Below are 19,779 nucleotides of genomic sequence, written 5' to 3' on the forward strand. Positions count from 1 at the left end.
AAGCAGTATTTATATAAGGGTGCAACGGATCGCCGAACAGAACATCAAACGCTGTAGGCACTGGTAGCAGTATGTAAAAGACCACTATCTCAGACACATATTGTTTAGTAACTCTGTTGGGTATCAATTTACAATCTTCGTAATGTTTACATGAAGTAAGTTAAATTGGCTTTAGCTACTGAAAAAGTTTCAGCTCGACTGCATATAAAGTTTGCCGGCTATAATTTTTAGGGCGGAACTGACAGTAGAACATGACATCTTTAAGAGGTTTAGAAACTATTTCAGGAGTTCTTGTATTGACTGTTATTTACATTAAAGTCTTGAAACTTGGTGCAGATGTATAATTTATTGAACGTAATTGAGGACACAGGAATGTCTGTCTCACGGGAAGCGTGCAAGGAATAAGTCCCTGCAGTTGCGCTATTCATCTGTGTCCTCGATGACTTAGATGGATAGAGGGTCTCTAGAATAATTGAAACCCTCAGCTGCCTGACGATGACGGATGATTACTAAAGGGTGGGAGACTGACAGCTCCAGTAAAAAGAATCAATAAAGCACAGCATCTCATGGTGTAATGTCTGGTCGATATTCTCCTGGTCATTATTCAACAACTCCAATAGATTATGAGTGACACCGCCGAAGTGGCCGGTGAAAGGACAGAGTGTATAGTGTCCTGCATTCAGAAGAGAGAGAAGGTGTGAGAATATCTCTATGCGACTGTAGTAGCAATGACGACAAAATATATCACAGCTGTGCGTAATAGTGTTTGGTTAATATTTACCATGCAACGGAGTGAGAGAGTAGTGTGTTCCGATGAGGCGAGTGCAACTTCACTGTTAATACTGAACTTACCAGTAAGCGAGCAGTCACAGGTCTTTATACAATAGCAAGTAGTCAAAAGAGGGTTGTCAGCATTGCTGAGGAGTACCTATAGTCAGCGACTATGTAAGAAGTGTGAAAGGGGATCAGCAGTGCCTACGTGTTATTTCTGTGTGTGTGTGTTTTTTTATATATAGATATTTATGGTTCTTCACCCAGAATATTGGTGCGATATCAATGAGAGTCAATCTGTTGAGGTGGAAGGTTTCTTAGCCGCTAGATGCAGATAAACGGTTAAGCGTGTTGATGGAAGCACTTAACCATGCAATAAAGTACATGTCTGCTTGCTTCCTTTACAGAGAAGATTACACACAGGTAGAGAATGGCAGTAATTACATTTTGTAAGTGATAACAATTTTCAGAAAATTCTGTAGGCCCTTTATCTATGGAGTTTTTATTTCTGGGGTGACTGTTCAGATCGCTGCAGCTACTCTAGACAACACATTGCGCACTATGTTGAAAAGCGTTTTCTGCACGAACTGTAACAGGTTTTCCTGGTGAAAAGTATTTAATGTATAATTCTCTCCAAATAAAGTGAGTAGATGCAAAAGGGATAACAAGATAGAGGGTTTAACCGCCAGAAATGCAAACAAAACGAGTGCAGCTGAACCCTTTTAATACATCTCCTGTAGTAGAGTTTATACTCTGCCTTTCAGGGTGGGATGAATACGACTGTATACGTATCATGTGGATGAGGTGTCTGTGAAAGTGTAAGGAATGTTGTGTGGGTGTTCAAGAAGTGATAACATGTAGTTGATACACTATGTCTGACAATATGTGACTATTCTTCACTATGTGTTGTCAAAGTGAGATGGGACTTCATCATCATAGAAGCACCAGAGGTGATGAGAGGAAAAACCGATGATAGCGGCTATGAAAGAGATTCTGGTGTACAAGGTTGCGATTGCCAGATGGGCTGGATAGTAACTAACTTGAAGAAGGACTTGCTACTGCTGTTATTGAGTGGTCGAGATTTGTGTATTAAGCAAACCAGTGCATATTTACAAGGATAACAAGATGTTTCCTGGCATCAGGTAAAAGTAAGGCAGAGCATGGTAGAAAAGGATGAAATAGCAAGCATTTGCGGAGAGATGGTTATGTGAGAAGCATTAGCAACAACAAAGGACAACACTCGTTATGATATCAAGGCATTAAGCAATTAACAGCACGACTGAAGTGGTTACTACACACTGATTGCTTCAGGCAAATTGGGAACAGGAACTTAACAAGACAGATACTTTAGCTCTTCACTCCTATGCAAACTTGAGATTCGCTGAGGTGACTGTTGGAGAAGAAATGTGCCAACACGTGGCATAATACTCGGGTTCTAAGAAGGCAGCAAAATAATGCAGTATGTAATGACTGTAATACAAGAAAAGCGGATCAACATTGTAATAATGTATAGCATTTTAAAGCTCAGAGTGACTTATTGCCCATTCTGTCGATAAAGATTCTGTGAGGTGAAGCGTAGCTGAACAGTAAAGTTTACCGGTTACAATACGTACGCGCGTGGCTGCGGGAAACCTCACGGCCCAGACATCGTAAGGATTGACAGATTGATAGCTCTTTCTTGATTCGGTGGGTGGGGGTGCATGGCCGTTCTTAGCCTGCTAACTAGTCGCGTGCCATCCTTTGTGCTGTACTTTTACAGGGACAGGCAGCTTCTAGCTGCACGAGATTGAGCAATAACAGGACTGTGATGCCCTTTGATGTTCTGTGCCGCACGCGCTCTACACTGAAGGAATCAGCGTGTCTTCCTAGGCCGAAAAGTTGGAGTAGCCCGCTGAACCTCCTTTGTGCTAGGGATTGGGGCTTGCAATTGTTCCCCACGAACGAGGAATTCCCAGTAAGCGCGATCGTTGATTACATCCCTGCCCTTTGCACACACCGCCTGTCGTTACTACGACGTTATGTGATACGCGTGTCTGCTGATCAGGCAGCTCGTGCCCGCATGCACACGTGTGTTGCGCGCTGCTCTGCTTCACAGTAGTACGCGCAGGGAATAAAACTTCCCTCTTACACGACCCAGTATTGGCATACTTAGTTTAGCGAGTTACGCTGAGAGAGAATTTATGTTGGCACTAAGAACTGTGGCGTGGCTCTTCCAAGTACGTATCATATCGTTGCTACGACGCAAATTACGTGTCGCACTTGTGTTTAGTGTCACGAAAAGTCACGAGCAGCAAGGAAAAGTGAAAATGCGAACGCGATGATTGTATTTATGTACTTTGAGGGAGGGACAAAGCTCTCCTTAGGAACAACCAAGTAATGGCCATAGTTACGTCTTTAAAAATTTCCAATGCAGGTTTTTGCCTACTGTTGAAGGACACTGACTCTTCACTTAGCTAGATAGCAGAGACACTGATGTTGATGCAGTTTTTCACATATTTAATGCTCACCTTTACAGAAGGGAATTCCTCGTCATTCCATAGTGCCACTTTAAAATGCCTCATTACAAATACAGTTGTGGCAGAAGTTATGGATTGCCATAATAAACATTAGCAGGTGCAGATTATTGCCAAGAAAGCCACACATGCTATGATTACTATAGTAGAAAACAGTCCTCCATCATAGGAATGCATTACTGAAAATGTTTTGCTACAAATTCTGTTGACATTAAAAACATTAACAGGTGCAGAGTATTGCTAGGACAACGGCACACACCAGAACATTCTTGATGTCTCTTTACTTTGTATTTTGTCAGGTGTGTGGTAAGTGCTAGGCTCTGTGCACTCTGCAGGTGGTGTGTTCTCACTGCACTGCAGTGCACTCTATGTTGACAACATCGACAATCATACTAAACTGTGCATCGGAATCGATATGGCTGCAGGCCTGCAACTGACATGTAGCTTACTTGTGTAAACTGCAGTGTTGCTAACCTGTTTTTATATATGAAGTAATTCTATTCCAAGTGTTTGGATGAAACTTAGTCCAGACCAAATAAGCTGTAAGCAGATGTTAGACAGACAACAACTAGAATAGAAGCAGTCATCACTAACAGGACAAACACAGAGAAACAATTTGAATTTTTAGACAATTTTAATACATTAGATAGAATACAACACAGCCCAAAAAATTACAAAAATTCACTGGCACAGGAAAAAAAAATCACATTTTACTGCCAATTTTCTTCTTCCAGTAATTTAGCTTTTCTTTCAGGGCCAGAATCTTTAAATTTTTAATCCTCAGCTCCTTCTTATGTTCTGTCTTCATAATGTGTAATTGGGCATCCAGTATTTCCACTCTCTCCTTGCACTTATTTTTGATTACTGTTCCCGAACCTGATGGCCCTGGTTTTGCAGGTATCCTGCGACAATGCCATGTATCTTTCGGTGTGCAAATGTTTTCATTGGGTGGATCCGGAGACTGCGAAACAGACTGCAGTTGGGTGACATCCACCAGAACATTCTCTGATGTATCTTGACTTTGTATTACTTCAGGTGTGTGGTAAGTGCTAGGCTCTGTGCACTCTGCAGGTGGTGTGTTCTCACTGCACTGCACTCCACTCTATGTTGACAACATCCACAATCCTACTAAACTGTGCATCGGAATCGATATGGCTGCAGGCCTGAAACTGACATGTAGCTTGCTTGTGTAAACTGCAGTGTTGCTAACCTGTTTTTATATATGAAGTAATTCTAATTCCAAGTATTTGGATGAAACTTAGTCTAGACCAAATAAGCTGTAAGTAGATATTAGACATACAACAACTAGAATAGTAGCAGTCATCACTAACAGGACAAACACAGAGAAACAATTTGAACTGTTAGACAATTTTAATACATTAGATAGAATTCAGCACAGCACAAAAAAATTACAAAAATTCACTGGCACAGGAAAAAATGTCACATGTTACTGGCATTTTTCTTTTTCCAGTATTTTAGCTTTCCTTTCAGGGCCAGAATCTTTAAATTATTAATCCTCAGTTCCTTCTTACGTTCTGCCTTCATCATGTGTGATTGGCCGTCCAGTAATTGCACTCTCTTCTTCCGCTTATTTTCGATTACTGTTCCCGAACCTGATAGCCCTGGTTTTGCAGGTATCCTGCGACAATGCCATGTATTTTTCGGTGTGCAAATGTTTTCATTGCATGGATCAGGCGACTGCGAAACAGACTGCAGCTGGGTGACATCCACCAGAACATTCTCTGATGTATCTTTACTTTGTATTACGTCAGGTGTGTGGTAAGTGCTAGGCTCTGTGCACTCTGCAGGTTGCGTATTCTCACTGCACTGCAGTGCACTCTATGTTGACAACATCCACAATCATACTAAACTGTGCATCGGAATCGATATGGCTGCAGGCATGCAATTGACATGTAGCTTACTTGTGTAAAGTGCAGTTTTCATAACCTGTTTTTATATATGAAGTAATTCTATTCCAAGTGTTTGGATGAAACTTAGTCCAGACCAAATAAGCTGTAAGCAGATATTAGACAGACAACAACTAGAATAGTAGCAGTCATCACTAACAGGACAAACACAGAAGCAATTTGAACTGTTAGACAATTTTAATACATTAGATAGAATACAACACAGCACAAAAAAATTACAAAAATTGGCACAGGAAAAAAAATCACATGTTATTTTCATTTTTCTTCTTCCAGTATTTTAGTTTTTCTTTCAGGACCAGAATCTTTAAATTTTTAATCCTCGGCGCCTTCTTATGTTCTGCCTTCATCATGTGTAATTGGGCATCCAGTAGTTCCACTCTCTCCTTGCACTTATTTTTGATTACTGTTCCCGAACCTGATGGCCCTGGTTTTGCAGGTATCCTGCGACAATGCCATGTATCTTTCGGTGTGGAAAGGTTTCATTGGGTAGATCAGGAGACTGCGAAACAGACTGGAGCTGGGTGACATCCACCAGAACATTCTTTGATGTCTCTTTACTTTGTATTTTGTCAGGTGTGTTGTGGTAAGTGCTGGGCTCTGTGCACTCTGCAGGTGGCTTGTTGTCGCTGCACTGCACTGCACTCCATCTTGACGACATCCACACTGATACTAAACTGTGCATCGGAATCGAATGCTTTCATTGAGGAACCAACAATTTCTAACAGTTTAGCCCGATCATGGATCTTGGTTTTTTGGATAGGGTTTCCCCCACCTGTTTTATACACTTCCACCTTTTCTTCTGCAAGGTCTTTTCGAAGTCTTCTTTTCATGTTTTCATACCAGGTTTTCAGCCTGTCACAGGTTCTTTTTATCACACCTGATATTAAGTAAATGTTTTATTTTGTAGTATCAGAAATTAATTCTTATTTTACTTCTGTTTTGCATTCTGAGGCTCTTAACTTATAACTGCAGTAAAAATCTAACATCTACATATGGCTGTTGTTTGCGTTTGGATTAAAATTACTTTGTGACAAGACATTTCAGCGAGTCTTGTGGTAGGAGCCAGCTGTTTGACCAGTCTTAGTGCATTCTTCAGCGCCATGTGCTTGCTGTGTGTTGCCTGTTTGATTTTCCTTGCACAGAATCAATAACCATACTTGACATCTGTTTTCTCTCTGGTGGCGTCATTTCTGACCCTTTCTCAACTGGATATCCCTGCAGACCAACTCAAAAAGTCCATCTTAGTTGTCATTAATCTTTTCACTAACTGGGATTTACCTGTTGTACTATTGAGTCACATGTGAGCCATATCTTGTAATGTTTCTAATGAATGTTTTGAAATAGTTTTTCTTTTTTTTCTGTCCTTATGTGTCAAAACACCCAGGTTTCAGCTTTTAATAGTGTGAAGGACAAACTATACTTTTACTGTTAGTCAGATGGTGCTCACCTTCAATGCATTCGTTAGTAAAATGCCAAAAATCTTCATTGTCCTGTTTGTGTAGTGGAATTTTGGCCTTCAAAAATGTTTTCACATTCCCTTGGGCCAGATGTATTCAGTTGATTTTCTTTTTTGCAGCTTCAGAGTTGCTGCTGATTGAAGACTGCTTCTTCATAGGTGGACTGGACTGCATCTATACTCTGCAATCCACCATGACGTACATGCTAGAGAGCACATCACACTGTACCAGTTGCTAGGGTTTCTTCCCATTAAACTCGCATATGGAGCGTGGGAAGAAATGATCCTTTGAATGCCTCTGAGTTCGCAGTAATTATTCTAATCTTACATTTTTTTATCCATATGTGAGCAATACGTAGGGGGTTGTAATATATTTCCTAGAATCATAATTTATAGCCGGTTCATTGACACTTTATTACTATACTTGCTCAGGATAGTTTACATCTATCTTAAAGAGTCTCCCAGTTCATTTCCTTCAGTGTCTCTGTGATACTCCCACAGAACAAACAAACCTTTGGCCATTTGTACTACCCTCCACTGTATATGTTCAATATTCCCTGTTACTCCTATTTGGTACAGGTCCGACACTTGAGCAATATTCCAAAACCAGTTGCACAAGTAATTTGTAAGCTATCTCCTTCTGATTCCACTTCCCCAGTATTCTACAAATAAACCAAAGTCTGCCATCTGCTTTACCCATGACCGTGCCTATGCCATCATTCCATTTTATATCCCTACAAACTGTTACACACAGGTAATTGCAAAAATTAGCCAATTCTAGCTGTTACTCATTTATACTGTAGTAATAGGAAACTGCTTTTTCATTTCGTGAAGTCCGCAGTTTTACAGTTTTTAACATGTAAAACAAGTTGTCAGTCCCTCTGTGCACCACTTTGAAATCTTATTAAGATCTGATGAAATATTTAGGCAGTTCTTTCAGACAGTACTTCATTATAGATAACTCCATCATCTGCAAAAAGCCTGATGTTAGTATTAATATTTTCCCCTAGGTCATTAATACACAACATGAACAATTAGAGTCCCAACACTCTTTCCTGGGACACATCTGAAGTTAGTCCTCAGTGCAGCCACAAATAGGATCGAACCCTTGACAGTAAGCATAGATGTGGTACTGAGTCAAACGCGCTATTCTGAAATCAAGAAATACTGTGTGTACCTGATTGTCTTGATACAGAACTTTCAGTATGTCATGTGAGAAAAGTGTAAGTTCGGTTTTACAAGAGCGATGTTTTGGAATCCATGCTCGTAGGTATTTAGAAGGTCCTTCTGTTTGAGATACCTCATTATAGTTGAGAACAGAATATTTTCTAAGATATAAACAGACATACTGCTATTAATCAGTTAATCATCTGCTCACACAGACAATCAAACAACACTTTGACAGGCAGTTACAGTGGTAAAACTTTGAGGTTGCTGAGGGTGGCAGCTGTCAGAAACAGAGAACAGTAAACATGAAGGTTTCTGAATATTGACTTTCAGTGATTAGTGCTTGAGGCCAGCAGCCAATTTATTGCGCCATTGCTGTAACTAGTCTGTTGCGGCTCATAACATTAAAAGTGGTGGCTTCTTTTTTTTTACAGGTCACTATCCCTTGCTGTAGGGGCTGTAATTTTGATATTTTCTCTAAACCAGCAAGGTAAAACAAAGGCCACTACTTTCACCACATCAAGGGGATTTAGTACTCACATACTCACACTGACCTGTGAACACTTACCAGTTTATAAGTGGGGGATAATTGAAAATTATTATTACTATTATCAGTACCATGCATACAAGGGTCGTGCCAGGCGCGCGATATTGAATCTTTATGTATTGAATCTTTATCCTATCATTAAAGGTGTGAGACCTGCACGACCTTATAGCAACTGTTATCATGAGAATAATTCTGCATTATTCTACTGTGACACTAAGGGTGATTTCACGTCATGAAAGGGAGAATGTAAAGATTAAAGAACACATTTATTTAACATTTGAATATTGAACAATTATGCAATCAAGCGGGGGTGGGGGAAGAAAGAATTGAGTTCAGCAGTCTGCCCCAACGTATGTTCATAATAAATCACGATGGTAGGAGAAAAGGAATTTTAGGAATGATCGCCATATTATCAAATGGAGTTCAATTTACTAAAGGAAGGGGTTGCAGGCACGCAACAACCACCACCATGAATCAGCCAAAGACTAAGAAAGATGCTACTGGGGGTGAATTGCTAGGTAGCCTCCTGTACTAACGCGAAACTATTCATACAGGCAATACTATATAACTTTGGCTCGCGGTCCGACTACATTAACAAAACATGAAGGGGCGCCAGACACTCACCACGTGGTGTAGGACCAAGGGCACAAGTTTTCAAGCTAGGAAGACCTAAATTATGAGTAAAATTTTCATGGGAGAACTGAAAGAGCTACTGCCAGACGAAGTGGAAAAGTGAGCATGAAAGTATACACTTTAGTGCTGAACTGCAAGCTACTGTGACTAACCAACACATCACGCACATTATGCCCAACTGTACACTGAAAACCTACAGTCTTATAGCCCCAAAAAATTGCGTAAAGCGTAATTTAAGGAACGCACATCAGTAAAATGACCTGTAAGGTTCCCTCTGGGTCGCAGGGCGCAAAGTTACATGCACGTCGGCGCTCACGCTTACCGAAGCTTCATCTTCTGGAAGCAGCACCTCCAGCGTCAGGCACGGTCACATTAGAACTACCCACTGCCCCTTTGTCCACTACCCACCCACGGAGGGTGGTTGGCACCCACCTGCGAAAAATGGGCGCGCACCCGTACTAGCCAATCAGAGGGCTGGAACCCCACAGCGAGGTGACCTCGCAACGTTAAAATCGAGCAGAAATATCAGTTACAAGGTTGGTAAGGCAGGTTGGGGAACTGAGAACAGGAGAAACTTTGCCCACTACTGAACGTTCAAATGACACCATGTGCTACCCTGGCTATCGGAAAAAGGATGGGAAATGGGAAGCCATCATGGCTGCTAGGAAGACTGCTGCCCTCACCCATAAGTAAAGAAAATTCCTAGCGCCAAGCTCCTCTCAATCACTGTGAGACAAACTGTAAACATCGTCAAATAAATTAGGCAACCCATAGAAATTATTAACAGTGCCTGAATTATTATATTACCGAATACCAGAATGCTGCCATTAGAAATATGAAATACAAGCACTGAATGGTGAATGAAGTGCACGTCCTTCAACATGCTAATTTATGTATGTTACCAATAAATAATAAGATTGTTAAATATATGGCTCAAGAATAGTAGAGCAACACGGTGTCGCCCCACTCCTCATTGTTGCTGAATTTATTCAAGACATTGTATCCACGATGTCTTTCAATTCTGATACGTCTGAAAGAATAGAGACCACATATATAATGAAGGCAAGACTGGCCAATGATCCCTTCAGTGCAATGTTTACCATGCTTGAAATATTACAGGAACTGGAAAAATGCTTCAACTAATGAGGATAATGGTCAAGAACACTGTGTCAATAGTGAGCAAATAAATTGAGAATTTGGGTCTGGTGTGAGGCATGCTAGGGTAGTCCAAGTAGTTGTGATGAACAATGTGTACTCAGTGGTCAGAGCATCTGCCTAGTAAGCAGGAGACCTGAGTTTGAACAGTGGTCTGGCACAAATTTTCAGTTCCTCCCATTGATGTAAATGTATGCCCATTACCAGCTATATGCCATAATTCCTTTGCATCTAGCCTGATAAAGGATGCAGAGTCAAAATGGTGTCTGTTCTTTCTTGAATGTCCAAAAGAAAGACACCACATTTATAAACTTTAACTGCATGGTTTCACATTCACTGGCCCCGCCAACTTGCAATCAGATTGTCACTTTCAAATCAAACTAGGTTTCATGCTACAATACAGATCAGTCCACGAAAACAACAAAGATTTCTGGTTGGGGTGGGGGGGGGGGGAGGGGAAAGGGGAGTACCATTTCATACTTTAGCATTTTGAGCACGCCATATAAATCATTAATAGGTGACTTAATGAATGGCTGGGAACAGTAGTTAGTGCTTCTTGTTTCAGTTTTCTTGGCAAATTTTTTCAGTGTTGTTTTTCAGTTCATGAACACAATGAAAAGCTTTGACATCTACATCTACAGCAGAAATGTGTTTTTATTATATTCACTGTTGAATTTACAGCTACAATAGGAGGAAATCCGTCATCATAACTCACTATCATATGCTGTGCTGTCACAATTTTCCTGTATATGAAAGTCAGTCACATTGCCAACAAATAGTCAGCAGCAGTGACAACATGATCGACAACATGTGAGAAATCTTGCACAGGATTCTTAAATTGCAGTTTCTTCCTCATAGAAGCAAGTAGACTTTCATTTTCATCTTTGTTACTCAGATTTGGTGTGTCAGATTCATTTCCTCCATCTGCTTGAATGAATACCACATTTCAAAAGCAGTCGAAAATGTTGGGACTCGTAACCTCTGTCCATGCGTTTGCAAAGCATCTAAAATAGATACTTTAAAGAAAGCTGGATCTCTCCCAGCTTCTATCACAGTTAGTGCATTTTGCACAATGGCTTTATTGTAGTAAGGTTTGAAGGCATAGGTAATACCCAAATCGAACAGCTGCAATGTGGGTGTGCTGTTTGGTGGCTGAAACTTCTAACTGAATGTTACGTAAATTTGTATTTTTTTGGATGTGCATGGCAGCAATCGACAAATGATAATTTTCCTGTTGTGGGTTCTTGTTCTTGCATCAAGGCTGTACAGTTGCTTTTTCAAAAATTCTGATGTCATCAATCTTTTGTTATTAGTGCTATAGTTTGTTAGCAGTGTTCTTCCATTTTTAAAACAGTTTTTTGCCAATTTCAAACAGTTTAATTTCTTCTGAGCCATCAACATTTGTGCCTAGTATGATATGTTTTCCTAGCTCATTGAAATCAGTGGGAAGAGGTGGTACATAGTCTATGTCTTTCATGAACTACTCACAAGGAAAATTTCATGGTGTAAGATTAAGAGGCCTTTTGGCCAGAAGTTATGTGCTAAGGCTTCATTCTCCATGCAACCTGCCCATCATTGAGGTAGATATAAATTCAGAAAAACAAATCTAATTTTGGATTTAGTTTATTTATGTGAACAGTTTCACTACACAATCTTCAGGCCCCTTGACCAGCATGTAGGTGTAATTCAGCCGCGTGCAGTCGAAGTAGGGTCCTGTATTAAGTAACTGATGTCTGTATACTTCGGGTTTCAACAATGTGATCCCCTCATTGACAAGTTCATTGAAGAAATGCTGAACATTCAAATGCCAGTGGTGTGGAGCTCTGTCCTGTCGGAAAATGAAATTTCCTGTATCTTCATTTGAGCAAAAACCCAGTTTTGCTGCACTGTGCGATATGTTACTCTAGTAAGGGTCACTCCATACAATGTCATCCAGGGTCCTACATCCACCTGTCACAAATTGTGTGCATAAAGATAAGAAAATATCCAAAGCTTCATCTAGTTCTGTCAAGAAGCTTCCGAGTTATCACCATTTAAAGTTTTAGGTTGATTGTATTTCGGAGGGCTATTAAGACTAAAGCATGCATGCTTTTACAGAATTTGAAGCAAAATCGTTAGTTTTGAAGCTAAAGTCTTGAAATTTTTACTGTTTTGTTCTAAATGAAACACTGAAAATGATTGACCTACGAAATTCTGATTTATAATGTTCATTCATATTGGAAAAACTGTACTGAAACTCAAAATATTGTTAATTTCAAAATTGTGACTTAAGTGTAGAAAATTGTGAATAGCTAAAATCTCTCTCTAAATAACTCAAAACAACCATCTATGTTTGAAAACAGTATAAAATTACCTTCTATATTGTGCAAAAAAAAAAAAAAAAAAAAAAAAAAAAAAAAAAAAAAAAAAAAATGTGGAGTGCTGAGTTGGAATAATTTTATAACAAAGTGAAGTCGAATTTTGTAATTTACTTTGTAAAATACATATTTGATATAATAATTAAATATCTGAAGTCAATAAAAGTATGAGAATACCAGATGAACTGAAGTTTTATGTGTAAAATATTTCAAAATAAAGGATACATACAGTGAGAATTTTACAAAATAGGTTTGCTTATATTTGAATACATGAGTTGACGATTATTCATTTTCAAACAAACCCTTTGTACAAAGAGTTTTTGATGACTTCAGTGTTTAATAATTATTCAGTTGAAGTATTATACTAAGTTTATATGAAGCAGTATGTACAATAATTACATTTAAATGTCCATTAAGGTTTTTTTTTTTTTTTTTTTTTTTTACAATAAAGCATTTAAAATGTTCCCTGTTTTGGTGATTTCCTTTCGGGAATTAGCATCAATCTTATATGATCTGCTAAACTGAGATGCTACCTCTGGAGGAGTTGTTACACATAGAAGATGGGCTGGTGGAACAGGACATATGTCTTCTTTTTGCGGCCAAAAGAGAGTTTCTGCTGGCACGTGAGGGTGCATAAAAAGAATGTCATAGTCCCCTTCTTCTTCATTAAAACCCAGAACCATTCCTATCCACCAGTTTTGCTCGTAAATTCATGCAACAAAAGAATGTAGGTTAGGTTTAATAGTCAGAATCGTCGTAAAAATATTTTGTTTCAACAAAATTTCCTAGTGTGAACTCACTTGTTTGGCTGTAATTTCTGCACAAGAAGCTGGCTTAAAATAATGGAAACTTCTTGTACCCGGTATTGTTTGATCCATTTGAAATCTAGTTTTAAGCATTGTTCTTTTAGTTTCAATTTCTTCTTCCTTTAAAAATATAATTTTGAGAATAAACTTTTGAAACAATTGTACCTTTGTTCAGCGTTTAATATCTGCTCTGCAAGTTTTTTTGGTAAAAGCTCTCTTGACTCTGGCCCCAATTGCATCGCATGTTATTTTACCATGACTCGTAGTGTGAAATGACCAGCTTGCATTTTATTTAAAATATTTACAGTGAAAACCTAAATTTATCATACGTTTGAAGTTTTTGTACTGAGCACTGCAACCATTTGTAAAATACTCCATTTGGTCGACTTCAGGAAAGTTTGTTTTATGAAATCTATGATTTTTTCTTGTATGAATAAACAAATGGTACATCATGCCTTAATCATTTGAAATGACACATAATGATGTTTCTTTTATGGTGGACTTTTCATTTTTAGAAAAAAATCACTACTAGATGAACTGAGCAGCTCAAGTGGGCCCAGTTGCACTTCGTTTTGCAGAATGAAGTTATAGTTTTCTGCAAAATCCTTAAGAACTAAAACCTCATTAAATGCCAAATTTTCTTTTCTCTGTTTCATGCAAGAGTTTTGAGTTTTAGTGATGTAAGATTGAGGTATCAGAGACTCAATTTTTTAAATAGTAAAATCAATAAACTCCTTGCAAGGTAGTAGCATTGTTTGTAAAGTCGTTCTGCCATCACTTGAAATCCACTGCAAAAGTTTAATGTCTTCATCTTCATCGTAGTCTTCTAGTATTTCTCTTGGATGTAGCTGCAGTGATTTACTTGTTTTCGGGCACACATCACAATGTCTTAACATACAGTCCCTGTTTTGTCTATCACAAACCAATTTGTCCATCATAGTGTGTATTGATTCTTTATCATGCTGGTTCAGAGCATTTGCTGAAAGCTCAATGTTTTGGTGGTACAAGCAGACACAGCAAAATTTGGAAAATCTAATTTTAATATATGAATGTTTAAAGAAAAACAAAATAAACAGTCCCTCTAAGTTGCATAAAAGAACTCTTTTCTGCTTTTAAGTATTTTTTATACTAACTTTGCCTTTAGCACCTGGTAACATGTAAGAAAATTCAGCATCTTCATAAAACAGTTGGACGGTGTCTGTTGTTTCTTGGGAAATGGTTCTGCCATGTTTGAGTTCTGTCAGAGCCAAAATACCTTTTTTGTTTGCAAACATTCTGGTTTTTCACACTAAATATTCTGATACATTATATTTTTTTGCTGCTTTTCTGCGAGACCAAGACTTTGGAGCGATTGTTAATATTCTGATTTTTTTCCCATTTGGTTAAGTTTGTCATTTATAGCATCCACAAAATGATCAAGATCATCAGATTTTGTCTTCAATTTATTACCTTGTGTTGTACTGCCAAATTCACTTGAATCATTAGATTCTTGTACTTTCAAAACAAATGACAACCTTTTTAAACCTGGTCTTTTGCCACCTATTTTTAGCATATTTTATCTTCAATTGGGTAGATAATGACTGAAGTTTAAGTGGTGTCACAACCAACCCTAAAAGAGTTTCATTCAACTTTTCTCATTCTACTACTCTTTTTGCATTGGTTAAGTCACTCTCATTTGCTTCATCACTTTCAAGTAGAGCAATATCTCAAAGTAGGTGTTTCCTCTGTCAACAGTTTTCTACATGTACTGTGCAACAACTTTCCTGGCACTAAAATAATGTTCTTATTTTCCTTAACATATTTTGCTTTTTCCAGAGTAATTATCCTCAAATCTTTCTTCTTTGTTAAAGGTACAGAATATTTATTAAATGGATCACAATAGGATATTTGGTTCTTTTCAAAATACTTTAAAAAATAACACAAATGATTGGAACAAATATCATCTGTTTCACTTTACTGCTTATTAGTCTGCATAACTAAAATTTCTACTTCTTCTTTAGGCAACTTTTCTGAAATCAAACAAATGTCTTTGTGTCTTGTCAGTGAAGTATTTTCACATGAAAAATTTAGTAATGAACCTACTGAACACTTAAAATTAGTATAAACTTCACTTGAACTTGCTCTCATCTCCAAGGTAAGAAACACACACATACTAAACATTAGTTTTAAAAATAAAATTATAACTATGAATATAATAGAGGGAAACATTTCAGGTGGGAAAAATATATCTAAAAACAAAGATACTGTAACTTACCAAAAGAAAGTGTTGGTACGCTGATTGAAACAATAACAAACACAAACACACACACAAATTTATTTATTTATTTATTTATGCATTTATTTTACCTGGCAAGATTAGGGCCTTCAAGGCCCTCTCTTACACATAACCAGGCATACTCAGATTGAACGAGTTACAGTTTCTACAGAACATTAAGGACATGTAACGTATTATACAGTATTGATGTTAAAGAAAAACAATAGAGACTATAACAGTAGTACAATGATAATTATAACAATCAAAAAATAATTACAACAATCAAGAATAATAATGATAATAATAATAATAATAATAATAGTAGTAATGACTATGTATATGAAAGTAAACATACTTTTCTTTTGTGAATGTCAGTCCTATTGTTAGTTGGGAATTTTCTCGATATGTTCTTGCAGCTTGTGAGTTATTCTCATAGAGCAGAGACATAAGACGATAGAATGGGGTGAAAGAGATGTATAAGAGGTAGATAGGTTAGAGGAAGAGAAATAGAATGGTAAAATTCGAAGCTGTGATGGAGAGGAGAAAGAAAGAGATGAGAGGGGCACAACATTGGTGGCTATACTGTCCCTAATATGTAAGTTCCAAGCTTGTGTCTGTTATATGCAGATGGATATGTTTGTCTGCGAGTGTATACCTGTCACTTCCGCCCCCCCCCCCCCCCCCAAGGAAAGTCTTTCCACTCCCAGGATTGGAATGACTCCTTACCCTCTCCCTTAAAACCCGGAACCTTTCGCCTTTCCCTCTCCTTCCCTCTTTCCTGATGAAGCGACCGTGGGTTGCGAAAGCTTGAAATTTGTGTGTGTGTATGTATTTGTTATTGTTTCTATCAATGTACCAACACTTTTGTTTGGTAAGTTACAGAATCTTTGTTTTTAGATATAAATTATAACTTTGTTTATATAACAATTATTTAAAATGTCACGAAGCACAAAACAGTAGGCAGTTAACTTAAACAGAGCGAAAGGCACACTGATAGACTTGCAGTACAGGCAGGCTGGGGGAGGGGGGGGGGGGGAGGGAGAGAGGGAGGGACCATTTCATGTCCGGACTTGAATTTCACGTTTTGACGGAAAACTGATGACTGGTGAATTTTTCATGTGCATACTTGCATAGTAGTACTGCCTTATCTGAACTTCAACACACTTCTCATGGCTCCAAAAATGTTGTATGTTTCTTGACTTTAACTTCAGCTAAATAAAACAAAAAAGATAAATAAAATTACAACTACAGTAAAATCTTTGTCCCAATTTAAAAATACACAACAAAAAATGTACTAATAAATTACTGCTTTAAGTAGCTGATTTTCCAAATTATAGTTCTAAAACCTTTTACTTCTATATAACCTCTACTTTAACCATTTGGAATCTTAAAACAGCCATTCTCAACACGTTTTGAATGGGTAAAACTTATTTTGACTTCACTATAAGATAAAACTGTTAAAACTCGAAACCCCACCAATCTTTTTTAAACCATTTGAAAGGTAATTTTATGCTGTTTTCAACAATATATGTTTGTATTGGATTAGTTAGAGAGAGATTTTAGCTATTCATAACTTTCTACACCTACGTCGCAATTTTGAAATTAACAGCATTTTGAGCTTCAGTACAGTTTTTCAATATGATTGAACATTATAAATAGGAATTTTGTAGATTTATCAGTTTTAGTTTTTATATTAGAACAAAACAGTGAAAATTTCAAGGGTCTAGCTTCAAAACTAACAGTTTTGCTTCAAATTCTGTAAAAGCATGCACCCTGTAGTTACGTTTTAATTACCCTAGGAAATACAATTAGCCTAAAACTTTAAATGGTGATAACTCAGAAACTACGTGATAGAACTGGATGAAACTTTTGATATTTTCTTATCTTTATGCATACATTTCACATATAAATTTTGGAACAAATCCAAAAACCTTGGGTTTTATATCTACTTATGGCTGAATGATTTGGCATGGAAGGACCCCCAATTGTATTGTCATTAAAAAAAGAAAGATCCATAAATCTTTTGTCAACAGTTCAGTGCAAAACACATTAACCGTGGGGCTGTCTCACTCATATTCCAGTGTCACATGTGGATTTTGTAGTCCCATATCTGAATGTTATGCTTGTTGACTTTCTCATTTTGCTTCATCACTAAAGATTAAAGAACTGAAACAGATCTTCTTCTTCTTCTTTTTCTTCTTATGTGATTCACAGCATATGGGCACAACATTTTACACACCTCACCTTGTCATGTAAGTTAACTGTGTAAGTTATTGATTTGGTGTGTATACCAACTGGTACTGCAGAATGTGCCACACAGCTGTTTGTGGTAATCAAATTTCACACTCACTCTGTGGTTCCATTTCATTGGGCTACATTCAGAGCTCACATGAGTGCACTCCACATGCTCCTGCAATACAGGAATACAGGTGATTGCACTGGAATTCTACCATTGCAACAGAGAGCCAGTTTCGTCAAATAATTTATCCTAGTGATCAGTGTACTTTCTCATTGGAGGTTCAATGTTAAACTTAAGCCAAAATGCATGCTGCACCACAGTCACAGATTCCCTTTTACTGAACTCGTAGATGCAAAAAAAACTTCTGTTGAATAGTAACCATCACACTTAAAAGTGACAAGGCATACACTACAGGCAATGCTGTGATGGAGTGCTCTAGCAGTAGTATTAGAAACTTGACAACATCCTCTTTCAAATTTGCTTGGCAGAATTGAGTTTCATTGTATAGGCCAGGAAATATAGCCAACTAAAATTGTGTCATTTTTTTTGTACTGCCCTGTAATTGGACCAAGGAGGCTCCTGGTGCTTCATTCCTTTCAATTGCTTTTGCAAGGATTGTTGAAAAATAACCTCTGTGGACAATCCAGGCAGAGGCTGGATATGTGGAACTTAGTGCATAAGTGAGATTTGAGTTACAGAAGATGTTTTGGTTTGTAAAGCCTGAATTTATTATTTTGTATATGAACACAGTTCAGATCATAGTCTTGCCATGGAACACTCCCTACTGTTTAAACATGTGGATAAAAAATTCTGTGTCAGGATTACTAAAACTCCTTTATTGATTGGCAATGTATCTGGAAATAAATATGCAACCAGTCACATTTTTGTTTTTGCTAAGATTTATTCTATCATGAACATGTTGAGTTACTGCAGGCTTATCATCAGAGAGAGATGTTACAAGAACATTATATTGTGCAGATGCCACTGGCAGAAATGATGGAAATTTGCTAATCAGTGACAAAATGTTCATGAAACTGAAAATTGTTGTGTTGTCTTGGGATATTCTTATTAAATCTGTTCCTATATTGTACGTTATTGAACTATGCACACAAATACCAGGTGCATCAAAAAAATGTATACACCCTTTGAAGCGTAATAGAAAATTTATTTCCTGTACTGCAATGTTAAATTTCTGGAAATGGAAAAATAAATGTACTTTTCAAATGTGATTAATGTTCAAACTGGTGGCCTTCAGCATCAATACATTTCTGAGTATGAGTCACCACTGATTCCGTACATTGTACCAAAGTGTCCAATGAGATTTCTGCGCACACAGCCGAATCTCATTCCGAAGTGTGTCCAGGTTACATGGTTTACGTTTGTACACCTCATCTTTTACTGTGCCTCATAAGAAGAAATCCAGCAGCGTGAGGTCTGGAGAGCGTGCAGGAAACTCGATTGGTCCCCTGCATCCTATCCATTGGCCTGGCACATTGTGATCAAGGTATGCTCATACGTCCCTATGATAGTGCGGCGGGGTGCCATCTTGTTGGAAATAAAACTCATCATTACCGTATAATGCACGAATGGCAAGTAATATGGAGTCAGCAAGCATTGTTAGGTACGTTTCTCCAGTAACAGTACCTTCAAAGCGGAAAGGCCCAATGAGTCCCCTTGCAGACAAACCACACCACACATTTACACTAGGTAAATAAACAGCCTTTTCAACTGTAATGTGAGGATTATCTTCAGCCCAGTACACACAATTGTGCCTATTGGCAGTTCCATTGAGTTTGAATTGGGCTTCATCTGACCAAATTATGCTACCCATAAATCCCGGTTCACGTCTCACCATCTCCTGAACCCATTCACAAAATTCTAACCTTCGATCTGGATCGTTGTCACTTAGCTGTTGCACCAGCCTTGGAATGTACACACAAAACTTGCATTTCT

Source organism: Schistocerca gregaria, chromosome 10 (assembly GCF_023897955.1).
Source record: "Schistocerca gregaria isolate iqSchGreg1 chromosome 10, iqSchGreg1.2, whole genome shotgun sequence".
Classification (NCBI taxonomy): Eukaryota; Metazoa; Arthropoda; class Insecta; order Orthoptera; family Acrididae; genus Schistocerca; species Schistocerca gregaria.